Genomic DNA, 5869 nt, shown 5'->3' with positions numbered 1-5869 from the left:
CATCCTTAATCATCAGAGAAATGCAAATCAAAACTACTTTGAGATATCACCTAACTCCAGTAAGATTAGCCCATATCACAAAATCCCAAAGCCAGAGATGTTGGTGTGTATGTGGAGAAAAGGGAACACTTCTACACTGCTGGTGGGAATGCAGACTAATTCGTTCCTTTTGGAAAGACATCTGGAAAACACTCAGAGAACTAAAAATATACCTGCCATTTGATCCTATAATTCCTTTATTAGGTATATATACAGAAGACCAAAAATCACATTACTACAAAGATATTTGTATCAGAATATTTATTGCAGCCCAATTCATAATTGCTAGGTCATGGAAGAAGCCCAAGTGCCCATCGATCCATGAATGGATCAATAAATTGTGGCATATGTACACCATGGAATATTATGCAACCTTAAAGAAAAATGGAAACTTTACCTCCTTCATGTTTATATAGATGGAGCTGGAAAACATTCTTCTTAGTAAAGTATCTCAAGAATGGAAGAAAAAGTATCAAATGTACACAGCCCTAATTTGAAACTAATTTATAGCTTTCATAGGAAAGATATAACCTAATTATAGCCTTAGAATATGGGGAGGGGGGAGAGAGAGGGGAGGGTAGGTGGGTGGATGGGTGGAGAGAGGGTAATTGTTGGGGTCACCTCTGTGGTTTATCTTACAAGGGTACAAGTGAATCTTTCTAAAAGCAGAGTATGAATGTCTTAATAATTAAGAAAATGACATGAAGGCTATGTTAACCAGTTTGATGAAATATTTCAAATTGCATATGAAAACACCACACTGTACCCCATGATTACATTAATGTACACAGGTATCATTTAATAAAAAAATAAATAAATAAAGAGTAATTCCCCATTGTAAAGTTTCTGTCCCAAACAACCACCCGTATAATAGCACATAGAAACTTTCTGGCAGTATGAGTTTGTGTTTTCTAGATAATAGTGTAATAGTGTTGTAATAGTGGAATCAGACAGTTTTTTAAGTTCACTTGGGAACTGTATTCAAATTTTATTCATGTTGCTGTATGTATCAGAATTTTCATTCCTTTAAAGCATAAATAATTTCCATTGTATGTAAAAAGCACATTTTGTTTATCCCTTTTGTTACTCAATGGACACTTGGGTGCTTCTACCTTTGGATTTTATGACTGCTACTGCTAAGATCAGTGGGGTTCCCAGCTTTAATTACTTTTAGGTATATACCCAGAAGTGGAATTCATGGACCACGTTTTGAATTATATTTTAATTTTTTTTCATACTTTAGATCCTTTAGATTCCTATAAAAAGATCACCAGTCTCCCAATTTCTCCACATCCTCTACTACATTTAACAATTGCTATTTTCTTTTAAAGAACTATCCTAATAGGTGGAAGGTAGTAGCTCACTGTGGTTTACATTTGCATTATTCTAATGATCGCTAATGTTTGTGCCTGTTTTCAAGTGCTTACTCACCATCCTTTACCTTCTTAGGTCAAATGTTTATTCGAGTCATTTGCCCCCTTTTTAAAACCAGTTTCTTGTTTTTTGGTTGATGTTATTGAGTTATGGGAATTAATTATATATTTTGGATTTAACTCTAAATAGAGTTATGAATTCTAAATATTTTATCCTAGTCTGTGGGATGTCTTTATACTCTTTTGATAGTGTTCCTTGATGAACAAAGTTAACTGTGATGAATACCCGTATTTCTGGCTTTTCTTTCATTGCCTATGCTTTTGGTATCATATTCAAGAAGTCTTGGTCAAATCCAATGTTATAAAGCTTTTCTATCAGTAGTCAATTATTATTCAGAGGTTAGTCCAATATCCCCAGATCTAATGTTTTCTATGATCCACTCAGGCACCAAAATCATGTAATATATCTAAAGACTTTTACCTCTTTCAAAGGTTTCTAAACCACTGGGGTAAGAAAACAGAAAATACTTCCAGGACTTGATAAATGTCACTTAATGCAAAAAGTACATTCATGCTAGGTTTTGAGTGTTAGAGATTTGAGTAATAAAGACAACTCTTATAAGGAAATTTATAGCACTGAATGCATATGAAAATGCTTCCTTTAATAAAAAGGAGAACGAGGTGTGAGCGCAAGATGGCCGACAGGCACCAGTCTCCGACAGAAGCTCCTGTTCAGAGGAAAGGATAAAGTCTGGAGAAACACTCAACAAAGTCAAAAACTGGGAGCCCAGCTGAGAGAGAAGAGTGATACCAGCAGGACACCTCTTCTGAGACAGGCGGAGACTCCTAGAGGACAATCCACAGGTACATAAATCACCCCAAAGGAATAGCACCTATCCCCTCCCCCAAGAAAGGTGTGCTTTTCCTTTGTTTCCTCTTCAACTGCTCCTCCGAGTTTCCTACAGGCCACCAATAAACTGAGGACCTATCCTCTCACTCCAGGGGTGAGAGCTGCCAACAGTGAAGTTTACTACCCTGGAGGAACCCAGTTGAGACTTGGAACACCCTCCCTCAGGCAGAAAAGTGGAACTGGCATTTGCACTGCCATTTTGAGTTTCCAGTCCACTCTCCCTCCCCTTGCCAACAAAGACAGGGAGAGGAGACCCAAGAACAGCATCCACCCACCCTTTCAAGACCAAGCCCCCGTCCCAGTTCTTCACTGGGAGAACTGCTTGATCCACGCTTTCTGCATGCAGATGGATATCCCTCAGTCACCGCATTCTGCGCTCAGCTGCCTCCCCGGCTGCTATCTGCACTTCCCAAGACCTTGGTGCCGATGACCAGGATTGATGCCAGACAGGGAGGGCTACACACCCTGCCAGGCGTCTGCCTCCGGGTCTTTGGTGGACCTTGACAGTGATTGACTTCTGCTGGGTGGGGTCACTGAGCCACGCCCGCCTCCTGGAGCCCGGCTGGCCCGCGGCTGCCATCCACTCCTGCCGGGGAGGGTCACGCAGTCCGGCCAGCTGCTTGCCTGCCTCCAGGGTTTTGGTGGCAGGTGAGGGCAATTGACTTCTGCTAGGGCAGGTCAAGCAGCTGTGTGCCTGCCTCCTGGGGCCCCCAGGCCCTGGATCACCACCAGCTCCTGCCTGAGAGGGTCGCGCAGTTCCGCCAGTCACGCGCCAGCCTCCAGGGCTTTGGTGGCTAGTGAGGGCAACTGACTTCTGCTGGGCGGGTAGTGCAGTCTCGCACCCACCTCCTGGGGTCTTGTTGGCTGGCAGTCGCCAGCAGCTCCTGCCAGGGAGGGTCACGCCATCCCGCCAGTGGCGCACCCGCCTCTGGGGCTTGGCAGCCTGTGAGGACAGCTGACTTCTGCTGGGGCAGGTCATGCAGACATGCGCCTGCCTCCCAGGACCTCCCAGCATGCTATCACCACCAACTCCTGCCAGAGGGTTGCGCTGTCCTGCCAGCTGTGCCCCCACCTTTGGGGCTTTGGTGGCCTGCAAGGACAACTGACTTCTCCTGGGGCAGGTTGCATAGCTGTGTGCCCACCTCCCGGGGCCTTGCCAGCTTGTGGTCACCAGCAGCTCCTGCCTGGGAGGGTAGCGCCATCCCGCCAGCCGTGCATCTGCCTCGGGGGCTTTGGTGACCAGTAAGGACAACTGACCTCCGCTGGGGGTGGGCTGTTGTCCACCACCTCTGCTTGACGGTGACACTGACTCCTGCAGGAGTGGGCTGCATCACCCCACCTGCTGGCCCCACCTCCCGGGGTCTTGCCAGGTTGTGCCCAGGAGAAAACTAGAAGATGCCACTGGCAGAATGGTTTTAGGGACAGTTTCCGAAAGGTGCAAATTCAACATGGGACGGAATCAGCGGAAAAACTTTGGCAACCAGAATAACCAGAGTAGATTAACTTCCCCAAAGGATGGGGTAGATACAATTGAAGACCCACTACATAAACAGATATCTGAAATGTCAGAAATTGAGTTCAGAATCTGGATAGGGAGTAAGATCAACAGGTTGGAGGAAAAGAGGGAGCTAGAATTTCAAATCATTCAAAAGTTGTCTCAGGAATTCAATGATTTCAAAGATAAAATGATCAAGGATTACGATACACTGAAACGAGAGGTTGCAGATTTGAAGAGCACCGTTGAATCCCTCTGTCAGAGGATGGACGAGGCAGAAGATAGGATCTCCGACACTGAAGACAAAGACTTTGAACGCACTCAGACTTCCAAAGATTTTGACAGATGGAGAACAAAAACAGATCTCTCACTCAGAGAGATCTTGGATAATTCGATGAAAACTAACATTCACCTCATAGGAATCCCTGAAGGTGATGAAGTTGCTTCACAAAACACAGAGGCACTCCTTAATGAAATTATGAAAGAGAACTTTCCAGACATGCCAAGGGATCCTGAAATTCAGATAGCAGACAGCTTCAGAACCCCAGCATGACTCAACCCGAACAAGACATCCCCCAGGCATATCATAATCAACTTCACTAAAGTTAACATGAAAGAGAAAATCCTGAAAGCAGCTAGACGCAAGAAAACATTAACCTACAAGGGGAAGAATATTAGAATGACTGCAGATCTCTCTGCTGAAACCTTTCAGGCTAGAAGAGAGTGACCTTCAACCTCCTAAAACAAAACAACTTTCAACCCAGAATCCTCTATCCAGCTAAACTGAGCTTCATTTATGATGGAGAAATTACATACTTTAATGATATTCACATGTTGAAGAAATTTGCCATTACTGAACCAGCCCTCCAGGATATCCTCAAACCTATCCTCCATAAGGACCAATGCAATCCTCCACCACATAAATAAACCCACCCAGAAAATTTTGACTAAATTCCCATCTCCACAGCAACAAAAGGATCAAAGAAGTCTAACGAACCTTCAAAAAACTCGACATGCAAAATTATGCCAGGATTATCAATAATCTCAATCAACGTAAATGGCTTAAACTGCCCTCTAAAGAGACACAGGCTGGCTGACTGGATACAGAAACTCAAGCCAGATATCTGCTGCATACAAGAAACGCACCTTATTTTAAAAGACAAGCATAGACTCAGGGTGAAGGGATGGTCATCTATTTTCCAGGCTAATGGAAAGCAGAAAAAAGCAGGTGTTGCAATACTATTTGCAGATACAATAGGTTTTAAACCAACAAAAGTGAGCAAGGACAATGATAGTTACTCTATATTTGTTAAATGTAGTACTCAATATGATGAGATTTCAATTATCAATATTTATGCACCCAATCAGAATGCACCCCAATTTTTAAGAGACACTTTAACAGACATAAGCAACCTGATTACTCCCAGTTCCATCATAGTCAGAGATTTTAATACCCCTTTGGCAGTGCTGGACAGATCATCCAATAAGAAGCTTAGCAAAGAAATTCAAGACTTAAACCTAACCATTCAGCATCTGGACTTAGCGGACATCTATAGAACATTTCACCCTAATAAAACTGAGTACACATTTTATTCATCAGCCCACAGAACATACTCCAAAATAGATCACATCCTATGTCACAAGTCTAACCTCAGCAAATTTAAAAGAATAGAAATTATCCCTTGCATCTTCTCAGACCATCACGGAATAAAAGTTGAACTCAGAAACAACAGAAACTTGCAGACTCAAACAAAATCATGGAAACTAAATAACCTTATGCGCAATGACACTTGGGTCAAAGACGAGATCAAGAAGGAAATTACCAAATTCTTGGAATTAAACAACAATGAAGAGATGAGTTATCAGAACCTCTGGGATACCACAAAGGCAGTCCTAAGAGGGAAATTTATCGCACGGCAAGCCTTCCTCAAGAAAACGGAAAGAGAAGAAGTTAATAACTTAGTGGGACACCTCAAGCAACTGGAAAAGGAAGAACACTCCAACCCAAAACCCAGCAGAAGAAAAGAAATAACCAAAATTAGAGCAGAATTA

This window comes from Otolemur garnettii, unplaced genomic scaffold (genome assembly GCF_000181295.1).
Source record: "Otolemur garnettii isolate 467f Iridium unplaced genomic scaffold, OtoGar3 scaffold00021, whole genome shotgun sequence".
NCBI classification, from domain to species: Eukaryota; Metazoa; Chordata; class Mammalia; order Primates; family Galagidae; genus Otolemur; species Otolemur garnettii.
Note: the sequence above shows the minus strand (reverse complement) of the source record.